At 39.9% G+C, this 23,350-nt stretch overlaps 1 protein-coding gene across 6 annotated transcripts in view; it reads right to left on the bottom strand.

Annotated features, from left to right (window-relative positions):
* The window catches only part of LMO7 (LIM domain 7), a 115,751-nt gene extending 92,795 nt beyond the window's left edge, over positions 1 to 22,956 (bottom strand). For all 6 annotated transcript variants that reach the window (XM_081815047.1, XM_081815048.1, XM_081815050.1 and 3 more), the window contains exons 1-2: positions 22,893 to 22,956; positions 349 to 455 (exon numbers count right to left, since the gene is read on the bottom strand). The gene's annotated coding sequence lies outside the window, so the exon portion shown is untranslated. The remainder of the gene's footprint in view (positions 1 to 348; positions 456 to 22,892) is intronic.
* Between the last annotated feature and the right edge of the window lie 394 nt (positions 22,957 to 23,350).

Genomic DNA, 23,350 nt, shown 5'->3' with positions numbered 1-23,350 from the left:
TAAAATCATCCTTTTTACTCTGTAAACTATAATATAACCTCTAAAGTCACTCTATAACATGCACCCTCACTATTAGCAACCAAACACTACCATGTTGGACAAGCATTAAACTATAAACTACCATTTTAGTTTGTATAGAGAGTTAAAATAACAACATGTGATGGTCTCAATCACAGACAGCTTCACATTCATAGTCCCTAAGCTATTTTTTAAATAATCAGTTTTGGAATGAGAACAGAGGAAGACAGAGGAACAATTTTTCAGTAATCATAAAATCTCAGAAATTCTTTGCACTTCGGCCACAAGCCCTGAGCTGAAAAAAATAGATAACAAACCAGTGAAACTTACCTGACGGTGACTCGGTTTGATAAATCCTGTAGATCCCCAGGATGGAAAAGCTGGGCTTCTTTCAATCCAATCTGTTCACAAGCTTTCAAAAAAACGTTTATATTATCCTGTGAAAAGAAGTGGAAAGTGATTGCTTAGCCGAGCTCTCTCTCAAACAAAGGGTACAAATTTTTATGATAGAACTTCTAGGCTTCAAAGTCCAATTACAGCCAGCAAAAAAGGAGGCAGCAAGACCGATGCATACATTTTTTTTTTTTTTTTAATTACACGGGCATGTATAGCCTTTCAGTCTTGCAGAGCATAAACGGTAGCGCTAGCTTATGCCCGGGCATACGCTGTTCTGTGATCTTTGTGACCGGCACGTTAAACATTACCTGTTACAGGACAAGTGCCTAGCCACTGAGCAGTAATCTACACTTTGATGTCAGCTCTGCTCTGCAAACAAACGCCCTCTTCTCAGCTTTGCACGACAAGCCTCACCTCTCCTCTTTAAAAATAACTCCAGCTACTGACATTCACCCACCCAGAAACTGTTGGCAGGGAAGAAATAAGAGGAGGAACATTCTGTTTCTATGATTACAAATTGCAGAACGACTGTGGAATACCACACCTGGAATCTGGGTTCGGTTGCTGAGCCGGCTCTTGACAGACAGGGAAACCATACTATAGGACCCAGGAGAAGCCTAATGTTCATTGGCCAAATCACATAGTTTAGGTGTGGTACATTATTCCCGCCCTGCACCTGCTTCAGGAACTGCCTCCAACAAAATGAAAATCTAGGTTGTCCTCCTAGCTAATTTCAAAAACCAAAATCCTCCTTTCACAAACCAGTGCTTTTCATTCCTGTCAACTGCTGCCCAAACACTGGCTACTACAGACGCACATTTGGTGAGCAGAATCAGCTTGAGCTTCCCTCTTCTCTTTTAGGAGGTTGAGCTTGTGAAGATCTCACGGGGACTCTACCGTCTCTTTATTAGGACTCTCGGGGAAGAGAATGGGCTGCTAGCACGCCAACACACGTTCAAGCACTTGTAAACACTGGCCCCACCTCATCTGTAGCGAGAGAGGGCCTCCTGAAAACTCACCTCCCTAACGGCTTGTGAGGAACCAGAAGATAGCGTGCCCCTTGGAGAAAGACAATTACTCCTGTCCCATATGGAGAAGCTCATCCCCATGAGAAAAGACAGGGTGGTCCAGCAGAGTGGGAAGGAATGATAGAGAAGCCAGGATGAAGAAGCTAAATTCAACAGCATGGATTCTTGGAGAGTGAGGGGGTTTAGGGAAAGGGTAAGCAAATGTATGGCAAAAGAAAAGCAATACTGACTACTAGGGACTAAGGGACATTCAAAACTAAGTATTTGTAGAGATGAGAGGTTATTTTAGTGTACTATAAGTAGAAGGCAGTGTGAACTACACAACTGAAAGCTGAAATCCATGATTGGTTTTTTTTTCTCCCAAGATTTTATTTAAATTCAAGTTTATTAACATATAGCGTAGTATTGGTTTCAGGAGTAGAATTTAGTGATTTATCACTTACATACAACACCAGTGCTCATCCCAACAAGTGCCCTCCTCAATGCCCATCACCCATTTAGCCCAGCCCCCCCCACACACACCTCTCCTCCAGCAACCCTCCGTTTGTTCTCTGTAGTTGAGAGTCTCTTATGGTTTGCCTCCCTCTCTGTTTTTATCTTATTTTTCTTTCTCTTCCATACGTTCATCTGTTTTGTTTCTTAAATTCCACATATGAGTGAAATAATATGGTATTTGTCTTTCTCGGACTTATTTGGCTTAGCATAATACACTCTAGTTCCATCCCTGTCATTGCAAATGGCAAGATTTCATTCTTTTTGATGGCTGAGTAATATTCCATTGTGTATATATGCTGTATCTTCTTTATCCATTCATCAGTTGATGGGCACTGGGGCTCTTCCCATAATTTGGCTATTGTGCAATCCATGATCATTTTAAATAAGAGTCTGAAGATTAAAAGAATTTATAAGTCAAAAGTTGAACAACTCAATGGAAGTGTTCGATCTGACTTAGTGGAAAAAGGGGGGAATAACATGTTGGCAAAATTCCAGAAAGAGCAAAAGTGATCATTTTGTTAAGCTCACATAATTTCCTATACTATCTCATTACTCAATTATTCAAATTAACAGTTCTAAAACTGGCCTTCAGAGAAGCAGATAAGAACAAATGGCTTGGTGTCCTAGTACCCCAAATCTCACAGGAAGAAAAGCACATCTCTAAAGAGGAAAAACAAACCATTAGAAATAGTCCCACAAAAAGAAAGGGGGTGGGGAGGGAAGGAGGAGAAAAGAAAAAAAAGTCTTCCCACAAATTCAATTTGGTTCTGAATGTTTAAAATGTTATAAAACGTTATGACAAAGTTAAACTGAAAGTAAACCTATTGAATGGACAGCGAAAATAATTCATGTGTTTTTTAAAAACATAATAGCATTCATCCGGTTGACAAATATGTACCTACTGATAAAAGTAAATAAAGCCCCATATGCCTCACAACCCATTCACCTAATTTAGAAAGAAACCACTTCAAATCTAGAGTGATTATAGTTCATTAGACACAATAAAAATAGGTTATGATTAAATTCTAGTTTTAAATAAAGCCATTACATTAAAAAGCAGTTTCTTTTAAAGAGTTCAGTGATGCTCAAGACAAACTTTACAAACAAGGCCCCACAGCAGCATGTGCAGCAGGAACAAGTTGTATTAAGATCAGAATTGCAACGTAAATCCTGCTTACTGGACTTGAGCCCATTGGTAATTTATTTTTTGTGATTTCAAAAGACCTAGGCAGAGAGTTGCCTAAGGGGAGATACAAAATTATAAAATAAACTTTTAGTATCTGTTGGAACATAAAGAAGCCATACCCCACTCAACATATTAAAAGGGAAGCATTTAAAAGTTTTCATTAATGGGATCATTTGCACTTGAAGCCAGCAAAGATAAAGTAAAAACAAAGGACAAGCATGAAACATCTTCTCATTGGACTGTTAGCCAGGACTCCAAGTTAGCTCGGCCACTAACCAACTGTGTGGCTTTGGAAACATTCATCAGCCTTTCTGGCCCCATTTTCCTCATCTGTGAAATGAGTAGTTTCTGGATCTGTACCCCATTCCCTAGGGCACACAGCTCTCTGCAAGAGGAGGGAAGCCCGCCCTCTCTAACCCAACCCTCAATACTTCATGTCAAAAGCCTGCACCAAGCTTCTGCTCTTCTACACACTGAGGACCAAAAGTGGCTTCACAAAAACAAAACAAAAGGAGATTAGCAATAGCTCCTTTCAGAGTCATTTATCTAGGACATGAATAAAAGCAGACTATTTAAACAGACAAGGCAGGATGGCTTAAGATTTTCATATTCTCCCCCAAACCCTCTCCACCCCTTAGCCTTGAATCAATTACAAAGTTAATCATAACAGGTGGAGGGGGCGAGGGTAAATTAGAGAGATTAGTGAGTCAGGAACACTTTGCTCACAACTGAGGAAAGATAAGGAATCCACAAAAATTTACCAATATTCCCAGGTTTATATTAGTCCACTGGGGTACCTCTATTGATTATCTACCACTACAGAGCTAGTTATCCCAAAACTTAGCAGCTTAAAACAACAGACATTGGGCGCCTGGGTGGCTCAGTTGGTTAAGCGACTGCCTTTGGCTCAGGTCGTGATCCTGGAGTCCCGGGATCGAGTCCCGCATCGGGCTCCCTGCTCGGCGGGGAGCCTGCTTCTCCCTCTGACCCTCCCCCTCTCATGCTCTCTCTTTCTCTCATTCTCGCTCTCAAATAAATAAATAAAATCTTTAAAAAAAAAAAAATTAAAACAACAGACATTTATGATACCACAGTTTTTGAAGGTCAGGAATTCAGGAGTAACCCAAGTTGGATGGGTCTGGCGTGGAGGTCTCTGACTAGGTTGTAGATGTTAGACCAGAGTGTAATCATCTAAGACCTTCCTGGCGCTTGAAGAAGCCACCTCCAAGATGATACACTCAGAGCTGGCAAGTTGGGGCTGGTTATTGGCAGGAAGCCTCAGTTCTTTACCAAACAGACATCTCCATTAGGCTGCCGGACAGAATGAATGATCCCAAAACAAGTAAGATGGCACCCACAGTATCTCCTGGCCTATCTCTTCAAGTCCTGTATCACTATTTCCTCAGGATCCAGCCCTATTCAACGTAGGGAGGACTACACAAGGACATAAAGAGCAGGAGGTGGGATCACTGAGGACCAGGTCCCACAGTTCACTACTCTCTAGCCCCAAGGATTCATGTCCCTCCCACATGCAAAATACACTAACCCTTTCCCAAAGCCCTGGAAATGCTACCCCCTTTACAAGGTGAGCTCAAAGTCTGCAATCTCATCTAAACCAGATCCAGGTTTACACGAGGCTCCTCACCTGTAGATCCTTAAGGACAGCCCTCGAATACAGTTCCTCTCAATGTGAATGTCAGTGAACTAAAGTGACAAGTTACCTTCCCCCGCCACCCCACATCCAACATAGAGTGGTGTAGGGTAACCTCTAGACATATTCTAGTTCAAAGTGTGGAGAAATTAAGGTACACAGGAGTCACTGATCCACAGAAACCCTGCAAGGCATAGATTGGTAGGTCCTTCATTAGGATTCAAGGCCAGCAAACACCTCATGGATTTTTGCTTTACCCTCTGGACTCTTGATTCCACCTTACTATCACCTTTTACTTCCTTGAAAAGTAGCTTGTGTTCACAGGTATGTAGCTCTTTCAGTCGGCTTCCTCGCTGTAAAAGTTCAGGGAACTAAAGGTCTTTTAATTTTGTAATCCTCTGTCCTTTTCAGTCTACTTTTACAGTGCTTCTGCAAATACAATCCCCTCAATACTTTTATGAGTCCTATTGGACTTAAACTCATTAGACAAAAGCCACACCCACAAATCCCTTTAAGAGAAGCCCTTCTCCGTCTTGGTCTGCTGGGAGGACAGAGGGATATCACCTTTATGCTCTTAGAAGACCTACTGCCTGACAGGACAGACTTCCAAGGTACTACTTTGGATCTTTCCAAGATCTTAAAGGATTTTACAGCCTCAGCCTCAGCTTCACCTTCAGACCTTGTTTTCCTGCCAGTGCACCAAGGCTGATTTTTGTCTGAAAGCTATTTCTCAGTTTTAGTGTCATTTGCTGACTAAAGAGGCTGGCAATTTTGAAAACCAGCAATTCCTGTGCCCCTCTAGTTTATAATGTTATCCTTTGCTGTCCCACATTTTATTCTCACTAGCAAGAGGAAGTCAGGCAGCACTTTCACACGCCATCTGGAAGTCTCAGCCAGAACACCTAATTAGGTGTGATGTACAGGTACAAGGGAGTGTCAGGTGAGAATCATTGGGACCACTGTAAAAGTTGGCTACCATACTTATACAAAGAACAAAGAATAGTCATCAATTTGAAGAAGGTAAACTGTTCTAGAGATGTTGAGTTTCAGACATCCACATCAAGATGTTCATCTAATGGTAAATTGGGTTTGGAGCCCATGAGAAATATTTGATCTTAAAATATGGTTTGGGGAAATCAAGCACACATTGGTAGTAGCTGAAATGAAGGATGTGGATGAACCCTCTTAGAAAAAAAAGCATAGCAAAAGAAGGAGTCACAATAAGACACCAATATTTAAAGGATAGTTTTAAAACAAAGAAAAGAAAAATATATCTAGCAACCAGAACTCAGAGGAAAAGCAGAACTGCTGAGTGTTACGGAAAACAAGGGAAAGGAGTTTCAAGACAGGAGAGTCAGATGCTACAAAAATCTTCAACAAGGATGAAAAGTGTTCAAAGAATTTGACAATCCAATGGAGAACCTTTAGCGAGTATAAATTCCAGGGCGCTAGGGACTAAATAAGTGACACTGAAGATCAGCCACTTAACACCAGTGCAAAGCCTACACCAAGTGCAAGAGCTCCCTTCTCCTGTCATCCTGTCTTCCATCCCACTGGAGACTCCCATCACTCCTTCCAAAGCTGCCATCTCTGGTCCCTCCAGGGTTAGGATGCTCTGACTCTGAAAGGACATGTGGTAGGGAGAGCAGTTCGTACTCTCATTCTCTGGCTCCAAAGGTAGGATCATCTTTCTACTTCCTTCCAACACTTCCCAGTTGTAACATGAACACAATTATTCATTTCTATGTGGTCTTAACGCACCTGTCTCCTTTACACATCCTGAAGAGAGTCATGAGAAGGAGAATGCGAGGCCAACATGAATCTTCTAACACTAGACCCAGAGGTAACATGGGTCTTTCACGACATGAACCCTTCCAGAGCCTTTAATCCCACTTTCTTTCTCCAAGCACTTATCCAGTACCATAGTCTCGTGTCATTTTAGCAGATCGCTTTGCTCTCCTATCAGGGATGGAAGTAGCTGAGGAAAGTGTCGAGGGCCCAGAGTTGATTTAATATATTTTAGATCTATTTTTTATTTATTTTTATTTATTTGACAGAGAGAGAGCGAGAGCAGGAACACAAGCAGGGGGAGTGGGAGAGGGAGAAGCAGGCTCCCCGCTGAGCAGGGAGCCCAATGCGGGGCTCGATCCCAGGACCCTGGGACCATGACCTGAGCCGAAGGCAGATGCTTAATGACTGAGCCACCCAGGTGCCCGATTTAATATATTTTAGCAAGCTCCTAAATATCAGTCAATATAAGGGCTCTCTCATTTTGTTATATTTTTCTCCTCATCGCATGCCCCCATTCACTCCCATTGCTGTTCACTAAAAGGTATTAAGAATGTACCCTAAAGAATTCAAGAGTTCCTCAGACAAGTGCATGTACGTGCACATTGATAGCAGCACTATTCACAATAGTCAAAAGGTAGAAACAACTAAAACATGTACATGAACAGAAACAGATAAACATATTGGGATATATTCATACAATGGCATATTATTCACCCATAAAAATAAAGTACTGATACATTCTACAGCATGGATGAACCCCCAAAACATGATGCTAAGGAAAAGCTAAACACACAAATGTTACCTACTCCATTTATGTGGAATATCCAGAATAGATCAATCCTTAGAGACAGGATGCAGACTTGTGGCTGATAGGAGTTTGCGGAGGGGGAGGATGGAATAGGAAGATATTTTACTTGGGAGGGATGGAAATGTTTGGTGGCTGCTAAACACTGAATTGTTCACCTTAAAATGGCTACTTTTGTTATGTGAATTTCACCTCCATAAATTATTTTTTAAAGGTGCCTTCTATAATGTGCTTAAAAATCTAAATGTCCTTTAAAGTGCACGTTCACTTATGTATCTCATTTACATAAATGGCATTATGGTATACATTTTTCTCTTTCACATTCAACCATTTTTGTTACACAAAAGTCTAAATCCTCATTAAAGTCTATGCTAGGGAGCCTGGGTGGCTCAGTCATTAAGCGTCTGCCTTCGGCTCAGGTCATGATCCCAGGGTCTGGGATCGAGTCCCACATCGGGCTCCCTGCTCTGCGGGAAGCCTGCTCCTCCCTCTCCCACTCCCCCTGCTTGTGTTCCTGCTCTCGCTGTGTCTCTCTCTGTCAAAAAAATAAATAAAATCTTTAAAAAAAATAAATAAATAAAAAAAATAAAGTCTATGCTATACCTCCCTAGGATCTTTCGCTGAACAAAGTCATTTTCATTTTTACTTGGAGGAAGTTAAAAAATGTTTCTTTTATATATTTCTCTTAAATATATCTTAAATGATAAAATTGCAAGACTTCTAACTTACAGAGGGAATACTTTGTATCAAGAAACCTTAAATGTCACAGCAAATGGGGAATGTCTACTCACAGTATCAAACCAGTTAGACCTACTTCTGCAAAAATTTCCTGAGTGTAGAGGGTCAAGAGCTGTCATCAATAAAAATGGGTTCTTTAAATAAAGACAAAGAGATTTATTACAGAAGCCCTGAATAAGATCAAAATCGTAACCAATTCTGAAAAAGAGTATAGGCAAAAGGGCCATACAGTCACCACCTTAAACCAAAGCTGCCAGAATGACATCACCTGGACGTGGGCCCCATCCGTGAACCAAATGTTCCTTGTGTGCTCACTCTGGCCTTTCTATGCCTATTTCAGGCAAGATTTTTTTGATTAAAAAAAGAGAGCACATCATCCAATTCCTCTGAACCTGGGCACATGGTGGTGCAGATCAATTTATCTGAAGGCCAAGAGACTTGGTGACCTCAATTCCTTTTCTATTTATAATATAACACCAAAGCCCCTGTCTCCTGTCCCTAGAGTTAACAGTGACAAAAAGTTAGAAGTATATGCCAACAATCAGGAGGTTGTAACCACTGTTTGAGGCAGAGAAACTGAACTAAGTCTGTGTGTGAGAATAACAGTCCCCAGTCAGCCACATCAGAATCTCTCGAGGGAGCATACAATCACCTCGTAGGTGAGGCTCATGTACACAACTGGGCAAAAGCTGTCCCAGCCTCCTCGTACTCGACATGGGGTCCACATGCCATCAGCATCACTTGGGAGCCTGTTAGAAATGCAGACTCTAGCTCCACCCTAGACCCACTCAGTCAGAATCCACATGCTAAGAAAATCCTCCAGGTGATTTGGATCTTTGCAGACATAGTTTTCTGGCCAATAACAAAATAAGGAAAATATTTCCAACTAGGATTTACAGCAGGGTTTCTCCTTAGGATGAGCAGTAATCACCTGGGGATTACGGAGCTCACCATTAGGCCATCCCCAAAAGTACTCAAATTCCATTCTTGTGATATACTAATTGTGATCATTCAAAATTATTTTAAAGCAACTCCCAAGCGCTGGAGTGACCATGATATATCCAAATGTGCATTTTAGTTATATAGTTTCCATTAAGAAAGCGGTGTGATTGCAATTTTGATCAGTGGCACTAGCTTTATTATTAGAGACTTCATCTTCTTATTTACGGCTTAGTGAATAAATGTAAGCTGTGTTACTAAGACCTGCAAGGGATAATTACAATATGTAGGTAAACACACAGATCCAACTTCCGTAGTTATTTGTGAGAAAAGTACACAGAACATTTTCCTTTGCTTCTCTGCAAAGAGCCTCAGTCATGGGGCTGATAGCAAAGGATTTGAGGACAGTCAAGTTTTGTCACATGTGATGAGAGGAGTAAGAACCAACTAGTAATGCTTAAGAGGAATTGCCAAGTGACACTGAGGGCCCAGGGGATTATACATGATAAATCACCAAATGGCTGGCATACTTCTCTCCAACACTGCTTGGCAGAGGAGAAGCAAAAACCATACGGAGAGGCAGAACAGAGCCCTGGCAAGCGGGGGCAGCCGAAGGTCAAAGGCATGAGGGCCGTGCTCTGCTGAAGGGCTGGTTACTGAAATGCTTAATCAACTTGGGTCACAATTAACCACACAGAAGCAGTAACAGGATTTGTCAAACTGCAGCATGGATTAAGGTAGTCTTCCATGGTGTTCGAATTAAACCTTATACATCAGAAATGAAGGAGTTCTAACACGTACCTACTCTGTTGGAAGAAAGGAAGGAAAGAAGGGAGGGAGGAAGGAGGAAGAAGGAAGGAAGAGAGGGAGGGAGGGGAAAGGGACACAGAATGCTGAAATAGAGGCTCAAGAAGTTCTGTCTGAGACCAGACTGGGGGTTGCCAGAAGTGGGTGGACAAAATGGGAAAAAAAGAAAAAAAACCGTTCTGTCGTCAAATTATCTGTGTCCTCTGTTCCAAAGTAAAACAAATACGTAACTCCTTAAAGAAGCATGTCATAATGATGCCAAAACACATCATGTGAAGCAGTAAAGCACATTTAACGAAGGAAAACGGCACAGTAAAACCTTAGGGCTAGCTGGGAATCCACACTCGTTCAGTGCAACTGCCCCTACCCCCTTGCCGAGAGTCACTTTTACAGGTGACGTGTCTGGGTCATCAGCCCTTGTTTTAGCGTTTCCAGCCCCGGGGACTCCTTGCTTTATGAGGCTGACTCACTTTTAGTCATTTCTATGTCAAAAAAGTCCAAAGACTCCCTCGCTGTAATTGTAAAACACTGATCCTAAATCTGCCTACTTAATACGAACTAAATCTCGTCTTTTTCCCACAAGAGCCCCTTAGCTACTTAGCTCTCCTGCCTCATACAGTCCACACGTTGCCCCAACTTCACATCTTCTCTTCAAATATCCCTGGTTTTCTCAACACCCCTTGTCCCTCTGTGACATTTTTCAGTTCTCCTGTCGTCCCAGCTGGCCCTCCACTGAATAGCTGATTTTCTCAAGTTCACATTCACTGAGTTCTTACCGAATGCCAGGCAGCATGCTGAGGCCCTTTACACAAATTATCTCCAATTCACACTAAAAAAGCTTATGAAGTCTTTTGGTTCCCATTTTACACATGAAGGAACTGAGGCCTAAGAGGTATGTGATTAACCCGAGGTCATCCAGTAAGTGGTGGAGCTAGGATTCAAACCAAGCAGTTCAATCCCTGAGTCTGTGCTCTTAACTCCTAGATTCGTTTTCACCACAAGTGAAACAAATCACCACTAGTCAGTGGCTGAAAACAAGACAAGTTTATTATCTTACAGTTCTGGAGGTCAGAAGTCCAAAATCAGTCTCCCTGGCTTAAAATCAAGGTGTTGGCAGGGCTGCGTTTCTTCTGGAGGCTCTAGGAGAAAATCCATTTCTTTCTTCTTTTCCATCTGCTAGAGGCTCCTTCCTCCACCCTCAAAACCAGCAGCATCAGCCTGAGTATCACACTGCCATCCAACTAATTCGCACTCTCTCTTCCAATTATGAGGACTCTCAGGATTATACTGGGCCCCCCTGGATAATCCCAGATCCACTCCTCATCTCAAAGTCAACTGATTTACACCTCAGTTCTCCCTGGAACCCAGTGTTCCCTCCCCTCACAACGCATCGGCTGGTTCGTGGATTAGAGCATGAACGTTATTGGGAGCCATTCCGCCTATGACAACAATCACACCTCCCTACAGACAGGTTCCTGTTTGTTAGGTCCTGCCTTCTTAAAATCAAGCATCTGGGGCGCCTGGGTGGCTCAGTTGGTTAAGCGACTGCCTTTGGCTCAGGTCATGATCCTGGAGTCCCAGGATCGAGTCCCGCATCGGGCTCCCTGCTCGGCAGGGAGTCTGCTTCTCCCTCTGACCCTCCCCCCGCTCTCGTGCTTTCTCTCGCTCATTCTCTCTCTCAAATAAATAAATAAATAAATCTTTAAAAAAAAAAATCAAGCATCTGTAACTCAAAACAGGACTCCAGATGTGGTTAACTGTCCAGGTCATCACGTGATGGGTCACTAACAATGGTCCTCTTGCCAAATGAGAGTAACAGTGATTTTGAAGATTTACTGAGGAAACAGATATGTGATTGGCAGTTTCTAGGATATAGCAAGTGGTCAGTAAGTGGACCTACCTCTCTTGTTACAGGGCCACAGGCACTCGGCGCTGTGGCATCTCTAACATGGCTGAGATGTACAAGAGCAAGAGCCAGTTCACAGTGACATCACAGTTCACGGGGAAGATGACCTGTGAGGGTTTTTTTGTTTTTTTTTTTAAAGATTTTATTTATTTATTTGAGAGAGAGAATGAGACAGAGAGAGAGAGCATGAGAGGGAGGAGGGTCAGAGGGAGAAGCAGACTCCCTGCCGAGCAGGGAGCCCGATGCGGGACTCGATCCCGGGACTCCAGGATCATGACCTGAGCCGAAGGCAGTCGCTTAACCAACTGAGCCACCCAGGCGCCCGTCCTGTGAGTTTTAATGAACCAGGAGGCTAGTGAAATTTGGACTAAAACTAAGATGGATATGAAGAATCTGAAATAAAAATCATGCGATTCTATCAAGGGAGGTTTCATGGATAAAGGCATAAAATGCATAATTAAGTTTGCAGATAATATAAAATGGCTGGACTCTTATGACTCTAGATCACTTTAAACTGCAGATTTTTATATTCAGTACATTAACTATGCCTTATTGTTCTAACATCCACAAAGAGGACTAAATACATTTCCTATGTTCTCATTCCAGCTTTTTTTTTTTTTTTAATGAAAATAGCACAAGGGCGCCTGGGTGGCTCAGTTGGTTAAGCGTCGGCCTTCAGCCCAGGTCATGATCCCAGGGTCCTGGGATCAAGCCCCACGTCGGGCTCCCTGCTCAGCGGGGAGCCTGCTTCTCCCTCTGCCTGCCGCTCCCCCTGCCTGTGCTCTCTTTCTCTCTCTCTGTCAAATAAATAAATAAATAAAATCTTTAAAAATTTTTTTTAAATAAATGAAAATAGTGCAAGTATAAAGCCCTAAGGCAAACTGCAGAAATTTCTCTCCATGGTTACATGGATTTCCATTTAGCTCCTTAAAATGGAGCATTTTTATCCAACTATTTAAGATTTCACCTATAGATATTACCTGGTCTACTTTTTCCCATATTGACTCTAACAAGGCCACAACAGACACTTTGCAGGAATGAAGACATGTCTAAAAGAGAAAGGCTGGTAAAATGACTGAATAAACCATAAATGAATAAAATGGGCATCATGTTAGGGAAATGACCAGAGAACAAGCAATGCAGAGACTCCTATCCTGTCCATAGGACGCCCCATACAATGGTTGCTTTGGGCGAATGCAGGCCTGCTATTGCCACATTCATGGAGAAGCCAGAGATTAGGATTTTACATGAAATCTAAGGGTATGCAAATTTTGGCTCAAATTTTAGAAATAAGCAAAAACAGTGAAGTCAAACAAAACCCATCATGAGCCATTTTATGACCTCTAGCTGGTCTCTTGGACTTTCCATGGGACCAGCCCAGTAATATGTTGCTTTAGAGCATTTGTCTGTGGTGGACAAGCCTGGCTTCTAGTGTTATGTTCTTTCTTATAAACAATCACAAACCATCACTTTAATCATGTTTTTCAGGATGTTGTCAGGGAACAATATCTAAGATTGATACTGATCACTTTGACATTTACAAATCTGCAATCGTATGTAAACTGCCTCAATTTCTAGCTTCTCCCTTGATTCTTCCCTTCCCTCCCCCAACCCTCTGGTTTCTTATTTACTATCTCAATAAACTACTGATGCAAAGACCCTGGCTTCTCTGTCAATCTATTACAGATTGACGGGCATTACATACAGGTATTACAACCTATACGTACAGGCACTACACGGTCTTCCATCAAAACAAACTCTGACCACTTCCTCCATTCCCAATATTGTCACCATCACCTCTTGCCTGAACCACTGTATTAGTCAGAGGTCTCTAGACAACAGAACAAGATACATATATCTATAGAAAGAGACTTATTTTAAGGAACTGGCTCATGTGATTATGGAGGCTGAGAAGTCCCGTGATCTGCCCATCTACAAGCTGGACACCCAGGAGAGCTGATGGTCTACTTCCAGTGTGTGTCCAGAATCCTGAGAACCAGCAGAGTCAATGAAATGTTCCATTTGAAAGTAAGTTCCAGTTTCAGAGCTGGCAAGCTCCAGACCCAAGAAAAGCCAATGTTTTAGTTCTGGCAGTTGGGCAGGAGTAGCTTCCTCTGACTCACAGGAGGACTGACATTTTTGTTGTAGTCAGCCCTTTGACTGATTATATGAGGCCCACCCACATTAGGGAGAACAATCTGCTTTCCACAATCTCCAAATTCCAGTGTTCATCTCATCCAAAGGCACCCTCACAGACAGATGCAGAATCATGTAATAATGTCTAACTGATTATCTGGACACTCCATGGCCAGTCAAGCTGACACAAAATTAGTCATTCAACTACCAAAACTGTTCTTTAACTGGCCTTCTTGCTTCTCTTCTTGATTTCCTTCAGTCTATTGTTCACACACCAACTTGTGATTTTTTATTTTCACATTTTATTGGGGTAGAATTCACATACAAATCATAAATTTTAATTAAAGGGTACAATTCAACGATTTTTAGTATAGTCACAGATATGTTCATCCTTTACCACAGGCATCCAATGATCTCTAATAACAAATTAAACCACTCTCAAAAGCCCCCAGTGGCTTCTTATCATGCTAGGAGTAAAATATGATCTACTCACCAAAGCCTATGAAGCCTTATACAACCTTGCTGGCCCATCCCTATCTGCCTCACTTAGTGACAGACCCACAGTCTTCCTGAACCAGCTTGATCCTGCCTTGATCCTCCCTGTCTTCCTTCTATCTCAAAAAGTCCCATGATCCCCATATTTTCCCCCTCCCTCACTTCATTCAGGTCCCTGGTCAAATGTTAACTCCAGAAATAAGATATCTCTGAGCACTTTTTTTTTTTTTTTATGTTATGTTAGTCACCATACAGTACATCATTAGTTTTTGATGTAGTAGTGTTCCAAGACTCATTGTTTGCATATAACACCCAGTGCTCCATGCAATACGTGCCCTCCTTAATACCCATCACTGGGCGCAGTAGTGCAATTGCTGGGTCATAGGGTATCTTGAGCACCTTTTCTGAAATACTTCTCATACACTCACTCAATCACTCTCTACCCATTCACTTTATTTTTTCAGTGTAATTATTGGCAACTGACAAGGTATTATACATTCTTCATGACAACTGTTAGTACCTTACAGGTTATTATTGACCTACTGATTATGCTCCATTAGGGAGGAACTTTCTCTGCCTTATCTGTGGCTGTGTTCCAAGTTCCTAGAATAGTACCTGACACACAGGTGTCCAATAAATACTTTTAGGGAGGGCCTGAGACCCATCAAATGACCAATGTGTTCATACCAGTCTGACATCTGGGTTCTACTTCTTATTTAACCTCATTTGATCTGCTTCCAATTTCTACATAACAAAAGTTTCCTAAAGAGAGATGTTCTAAGCATTTTAGTATCTTAATAAAACTATCATGTAAGATATAATCCTACTCTGAATCAATTTTTCTTTGACTCTACAAGTTAATCATGTTGTTGCGTTAGGAATTCTAATTCATTAATGTTTTTTTAAAAGGTTGCCCTCAAGGCTGAAAGTTGGCATATGTTCATCTTGTATTTAAAAACAAGGTTTGGAACTCTAGGGAAGTGCTCCTAAACGTGTGCCAATGCCGTGACTAAGAAATGGCGTCTCAAAATAAAACAGGAGTTTCCTGATTTACAGTGCCGCATCAGTATGAGGGTACTGGAAACAACTTTAAATACTGACACTAAGTTTTTAGGTTTCCATTCTTAGTGCTACCTACCTTTACTGGGAGTCAGAAAGAAGTAAGGAGACAAGGAGACTCTTGAGGAAATCACCTAAAATTTCTTTATAAATAACTCAGTTATCATGGACTTATTTATCTGCCATTTATATGGAGGTATTAAGGCATTTGTATATTTAATATCTACTATTTGTTACCGAAAACAGCCAATGCATAATCCCCATTTAGTCTGTTTTCTCGACTTAATTATTGGATAACCCCAAAATACTTCAAAATACTGATGGTGATCCACAGAAATTCCAATATACTTTGGAAAAAAATTAAAGTACAACCACAGAAAATATCATTTTCAATGCATAAAGTGGCCTTATTTTTAGTAAATGGATAGCTTTTATGCTATATAATCTCTTCCATAAATGTAAGAATACATTAAATAATGGCAACACTAGAGTACTCTTCCTGTAACTTCATTAAGAAAAGGCATTCCACGTTTTTGTTACTGGTGTTCTGTTTTTAAAGAAAATAATCAGATTGACAAACTAGGAAAATAAAAATAGTTTAAATTTCATTGTTTGAGGCATAATTATACAACCTGTAATAGTGGTCTACCCTCCCTTTGAGATAAAAGGATTTCTTTAGTGCAGTTTTTATCCTGAAACCATAATTGAGCAATTTTAATCAAGTTTATTGATATCATTTAACCTCCCCTGTCTCTATCAGGAAATGTAAGAAAAAGAAAAAAATCATTTAACTCAATAAAACACTAAGGTCTGATTCCACATCTATGAAATTGTTCCAGTACAGTGATAGGGGAGAAATGAACAACAATTAAAAACATGGTCATTTATAAAATATCTAGCCTTCATTTGTTATCAACTGTGAGGAAAATGAGAACATGAAGACTAAGAGTTAAGGCAGAAATAGCGTTATGGGAGGGGACCTCGTCAATGTTGTCCGCCATCCATTTGGAGATGGGGATCATGGCAGCCAGAATCAGCTCAGCATGAATGCAGCTCTTACATGGCTACGCAATCAAAAAGCAACAATGAGTGAATCAAAAAGATTTTACTTGGTGGAAGCCTCTCCCAAATGTGCTAGGTGGAGAGCTCAAACAAATCTACAAAATCAGCAATAAAATTCAAGAACAGAAAATAGACATTATTGATCTTAGCATTAACTGGTTATTTTACATGCACTCTATGATACCATCTTCCCATATCTTTCCATGGTGTCACTTTTTACCAGGTTTTATATACATCAACATCGAAATACATTCACAAATGTATCTTATTACCAACTAGAGAGAGATCCCCTCTGAAACACATACTGAGTTTGACCCAGTAAAGAGCGATCCTTAGTCACTACTCTTTTAAGCAAAGCATGTGTTGGTTGTTCATCCAAGTCACATTCTAATGTTCCCTGAGTATTTTCTTTTCAACCATATAAAATTTATTCCTGCCTTCTAACCAGAGAAGTGCCCCCTTGAATGAAAATAATAATTATATTCATTCTTCCTATATTATTTCAACTTGGATAAGAAAGGAGAGGAAAAAGAAGTGGGCTTTTTCCCTGAAAACACTCTTGTCTTGAGGTCTCACATTTTGGTTTTATTTGTAAAAGAACTCACAAGCTCAGTGTCCCACAAACCTCCCCTCTCCCAACCCCCTTGTTCCCCTCGCTCTGGGGAAAAAGAGTAGGCTACATAGAGTCACTGCCTGAGAGTGGGTTTTTAAAACTATGATAAAACCTGGATGAGAATATTTAAATTTTATAGCAGATTCCTCAGGTGCACTTTCTATTACTGCTAGAAGGGAACAACTAGATGTTTCAATAGTGACCTTGGCACAGACTAGGTCACACTACTTTGCTGATGCCCAAGTGTACAGTGAGTAAAGATTAATCAGGAATAATTTTACACAGGCACAAGAACATTAACCACTAATAACCTTTTGAAAAATGGCAGTAAGAATGGACCCATAGACTGGTGTTATTTCTTGAAGCAACAATTATGAACACAAGAGAAATGGACACGTCCAACAGCTTAAGCTAACTGGCATCTTTGCCCACTTCCTGCATTCTATAGCATTCATGAGGAGACAACCTTCCCAGTCTCTACAGTCACACCTTACGCATTCCAATCTCAAAAATAATCTGAAAGAGTAACCCTTTAGAGGAAAGATGCTCAAATTCAGCTCATATTTTTGAAGCAAGTGTGGATATACTGAAGAGACTGAGAGAGAGGGGCAGGGTGGGGGGCAGAGGGAGAGGGAGAGAGAATCTTAAGCAGGCTCCACACCCAGCACAGAGCCAATGCTGGGCTCCATCTCACGACCCTGAGATCACGACCTGAGCAGAAATCAAGAGTCAGATGCTTAACTGACTGAGCCACCCAGGCACTCCAAGAAGATTTTTCTATTAAGCCCACTAATAGACACAAACTTTCAAACAAACAAATGATTCAAACCAAATTTTCTAGAATACCATTGCTTTTCTAAGAGAAACTGCAATTGAAATGGCAGGCATAAGTAGATCACTCAAATCTATACTCAGTAAGCAAACTAGCCCATGTAAAGGGGTATTGTTTACTTTCTTAACTCTTTAGCTCCGTGGCTCTTAGTCAGGGATGATTTTACCCCATCAGGGTCATTGGCAATGTCAGAAGACATTTTTAGCTGTCATAACTTTGGGGTGGGGAACATGGTGTTACTGGCATCTAGTGAGTAGAGTCCAGGGAAGCTACTAAACATTTTACAATGCACAAGAAAGACCCCCCCAACAAGGAATTATCGGGCCCAAAATGTCAATAGTCAGTGGTGCCAAGGTTGAGCAACCTTGCTTTAGTAAATACAATTAAATCATTAGGGGTCCAAGACAACTGTAAGTCTTAGGGTTAATAACTTCCTTGATGTTCTCTACATATATTGTATTTCATGCACGTTAAGACATCAGATGGTAGGGCGCCTGGGTGGCTCAGTTGGTTAAGCGACTGCCTTCGGCTCAGGTCATGATCCTGGAGTCCCTGGATCGAGTCCCGCATCGGGCTCCCTGCTCGGCGGGGAGTCTGCTTCTCCCTCTGACCCTCCTCCCTCTCCTGCTCTCTGTCTCTCATTCTCTCTCTCTCAAATAAATAAATAAAATCTTTAAAAAAAAAAAAAAAGACATCAGATGGTAAACATTATTCTGGTTCAAGGGCTCTTTTCACCATCAGAATATCTTGCTTGTTTCTCAGGATTTTGTTTTGAGGTTGAATTTTTTAATTCCCAAATACACCTTTAGTTTTGAGTTTCAATGAATTGAACATACCCACACTTAACACTGGTTAATTTTTTGGAAAACTCCAACTCTTGGGTGAGATTTTTTTAGCATGGCTTTGTGAAGAATATAAAAAATAGAAAAGATAGAGAAAAATGTATTTCTTTAAAAATTAAAACTTAGTCAAGTGAGAAAAACTGTATCTCTAGATCTATGAGAACATGGTTAATGCCTTCCCAAAGACAAAACATTCATAAAATAATGTGATTGTTTCAAGGAAAGCATTCAGTATATTTCTAAATCAGCTAAACACCTCTCTTCATATTGTCATTGCTCAGAGGATATTTTCCAGGTGTTTCACATAGGGCCATCTATAAACAGTAAATCCAGTGCCTTGGCTTCAAAGCTAAATACAACAACATGGCATGAAATGGATGAAAGTTATAGCAGAAGGAAAGAGAATAAGAAGGGAGTGATGGAAAACAGGGCTTGGAGCATAGAAATTGTATAATTCTTACTATATTTAACTTAATGTTATCTACCCCAGAGAAACCTCATTCACAGAACACTCTTTAACCCACACACTTGAACTCAGTGAGCCAAAGGCTACCGACACTCCTAACCACAGCCCATTTTGCCAAGACGACACTCTTCTCAAGGAACGCATCCACCAGCTGGCTAGTGACCTATGATATCTGTAGCCTGGAAAGGCAAGGTAATTTGATCTATTCAGATTCTTCTCTTGGGAACTTCAACTGAGAGACACCATTTCCTGTTTACAATGGGGCAGAAAAAGTAATCATGTGGAATGTGATTGTCATATTTATGGCTGAACACCAAATGAATGACAGAGTCCTCTGAAAATTCCTTAAAATAAAACACTTCATCTCACTTAGCTTGAAAGCATCTCTGCTCTTTGTTACTAAAAAAGCATTAACCGCATATAAAACTGGTGAATCAGATTAAGATCTTTGGATGTACCAATGTCACTTTCCTGGTTTTAATATCATATCACAGTTATGCAAAATGTTACCATGGGGGAAACTGGGTGAAGGACACAGAGGACCTCTCTGTACTGTTTTTTTTTCCCCCAACTTCCTGTGAATCTCTATTTATTTTAAAATAAAAAGTTTTTTTTTTAAACGAGTATTAAATTAAAAAAAAAAAAAAAAACCACTTGCCTATTTGTATTAGTTTCCTAGCACTGCGATGACAAAGTCCCACAAACTGGGTAGCTTAAAACAAAGATTTATTGTCCCTCAGTTCTGGAGGCTCAAAGTCCAAAATCAAGGTGTCCACAAAGCCATGATTCCATGAAACCTGTAAGGAAACTATTCCTTGCCCCTTCTAGCTTCTGGTGGCTTGTTGGCAATCTTTGGTTCTCCTTGCCTATCATGCCTCACCCCAGTCCTCCGCTGTCACATGGCATTCTTCCTGGGTGTACCTGTCTTCACATAGTCATCTTCTTATAAGGACGTCATACTAGATTAGGGGCCCACCCTACTCCATTATGACCTCAGCTTTACTAAGTACATCATCTGCAACAATCCTATTCACAAATAAAGTCACATTCTGAGGTACTGGGGTTTAGGACTTCAAAATATTATGTTTGGGGGAAGGCACAATTCAACCTATAATACTATCCCTTCAAAGATCTAATTCGAGAGCTTACTATTTTTCACAATTGAAAGCTTTTCCACTTATTCATTAAAAAAAATCTTTGGAGGCATCTGGATGGCTCAGTTGGTAGTGTCTGCCTTAGGCTAGGGTCATGATCTCAGGGTCCTGGGATGGAGCCCAGCGTCAGGCTTTCTGCTCAGTGGGGAGTCTGTTTCTCCCTCTCCCTCTAGGCTCTCTCTCTCTCTCTCTCAGTTGCTCTCTCTCAAGTAAATAAATAAAATCTTTAAAAAATAAATCTTTTACCTCCAAATGTATCAGTCATTATGTTAGTTGCTGTGAACACAGAAATTACTAGTATAAAGTTGGGTTTTTTATCTTTCTTCTATACACATCAAAAACAAAGGCTTCTGACATATTCCTTGAGGAATTTTTGAGGTCAATCTTCATAGTCCAACTATGAGTGCTCATACGTGTTCAACAAATGTCAGTCTATTATAATTCTCTGCAGCACATTTATATCTGGTGATTTCTTGCTCATTTGCTAATTTATTTGCTAGATCCTGCTCTACCACTAAAATGTAAGCTTTTTGAGGATAATGTCCTTACCTGTTTTTATTCCTCCAATATATCCCTATAAACTAGAAAAGTTCTCAACCTAGTAGGCACTCAATTATTTGTTTAAAAAATTAATATGCAACAAAACAACATTCATTTAGCATCTGTATGTCAGACTACCTATATAATCCCTTTCTATCCACATATGACAACCTTACCAGGTAGATGCTGGAGCTCTAATGCACACTTCAAATTAAGGCTTCAAGAAATTTTGACATAACCATCCTGACACACAAGTGTGAGAAGAAGGAGTCAAATGAGGCATGATGACAACTTCAAACCAATTATAGCCCAATTCTGCAACTGCAGTTATTCTTATGCTCCTACATCCCATTGAAAATGCTCAGCGTCCTGTATTTGGGAAATCATCCCAGTTAATGTTCCGGAAATACATTTCATTTTAGTGTCTAGAGATAAAATCCAAACCAGATAGAATTTCCATGCTTGAAATAGAAATAGTTGGAGAGATGTTTGGATTTAAATATAAAATACATTTGGCTTTCATCTAATCATAGAATCAGAAGATTGAATAAAACCTCTAGTGGCCAATAACAACAAGCCACCATAATTCAAGTATTCCAAATATGAAGGGTGTTTGAAATCAAAGGCTAATTTCATTTATAATGTGTGTAATTGATCCAAGAAATGACAATTCAAAATCTAAACATTAAAGTAAGAATAACTCAAGCCACTTGAAAAAACTTTCAATATGATTCAAACTTTTAATTTTCACAGAAGTTATTTCATAAAAACGATTTTCATGTAAGGCTTTATTTTTATTAAACTGAATGTTTCTTCCTAGGAAGAATCAAAAACCAAATTTCTTCAATTTTATTTTTGAAGTAATATCTTCTGACTTGCTATATTACTAGAAGTAATTCATACATATATGTATATTGCTATACAGTCATATATATATCTTCATATAACAATATATGCATACATGATAGTTTTTTATACCTAACCAAATTTGAGACCAATAAAAATATCATGTCATGACAGAAATCATGTCATGATAGAAATGGAATAGAAATAACTTGGTAAGAAAGAAGGAATTAATATTATATATAATTAATATTTATATATATATATATAATTCCAGGTAGTCGCTGTGTTAAACTTCAGTGTTTTACAATATTAATTCTTTTAAACTGACTCCTGTCATCAGCCTTGATTCTTAGGGGTTGCTAACATTTTGAAAATAACCCATCATTTGTACTTAATTATAAATTACTTTTTTTTTCAAAGATACAGCCCCACCTTTTTATTTGTCTTTCAATTATTGATCCACTAGAGTATCTATATAATGACAGTGTGGGGTATTTTTCATACACAGAATCCAAATTTAAAGCTAGAAAGAATCTAGAGACTTATCCCATAGTCATCTGATAGGCAGTATTACTAAGGCAACAGCAGATAGTGACCTACCCAATATCACACGGAACTCTGGTAGGAAATCTATGATATAAAGCAAACTTGTTGCAAATACACCCCAAGATCTGCAGGCTAAGTGAGGGTTATGCATAGCATGAAGCAATAGAAACGTAACAACTGGGGAACATCTAGAGTTTCCCTAAACTGTGGTCAACTGGCAAACAAAGTGTGCAGGGCTGAGCTTCAGAAAGAAGGTGATCATAAACAAATGCAATTTGTGGAAGAAATAAGCTAAGAAAGGGGATATATGAAGTTTGAGGGCACAAAAAGCAAAACAAACAACAACAAAAAATAAAAGTCTCCCAGCAGAAGGGAAACAGAAAAAAACTGAAGATACAGGAGGACATCACTAAAAACACTTTCCTTGAGCAAGAAACCCCAAACCTAATTTCTATGATAATTCCAGATAAGAGTACCAGTCTATGCTCATCGTTTTACATTTTGAAAACAAATCCAGTTTTGAAGATAATTTTTTACTTACCAAACCTGCTATTGGTGTGGATAATCTATTGATCTTCTTAATGACGCCAGGTTTAAGTTTATTAACCAAACTGAAAGTAAATAAAGAAATAACATATGCAATTACAAGAATGCCAGTATCAGTTTCGTATTCTTTTTAACATTTTCAAAAATCTTGTATATCATTAGTCTATCCCCCATATGTGATTCAGAGCCAAGAGCCCGATAAAAGGCAAACAACCAAGAAAACAAATCAAGAAACGAAGTAAGAAGAACCTCACTGCAAACAATGGTGAGTATCCTCTCAGACCATATAGACACACTGCTATACTCAAAGCCATGTCCCTAAAAATAGTTCCACATTTGTTAAAGGTAGTATTTGATTCTGTTCCAAGAGCCAGTTTAAGAATCTCTTTCGTTACAATAATCTAGTTCTCTTGGACCTAAGAATAATTTTTTCTATTAATCATTTTTATTAAT

Source organism: Leptonychotes weddellii, chromosome 3 (assembly GCF_054177405.1).
Source record: "Leptonychotes weddellii isolate Sample4059 chromosome 3, ASM5417740v2, whole genome shotgun sequence".
Taxonomy (NCBI): domain Eukaryota; kingdom Metazoa; phylum Chordata; class Mammalia; order Carnivora; family Phocidae; genus Leptonychotes; species Leptonychotes weddellii.
The sequence above is the reverse complement of the archived record's forward strand: the minus strand, read 5'-3'. Positions and strand labels throughout refer to the sequence as shown.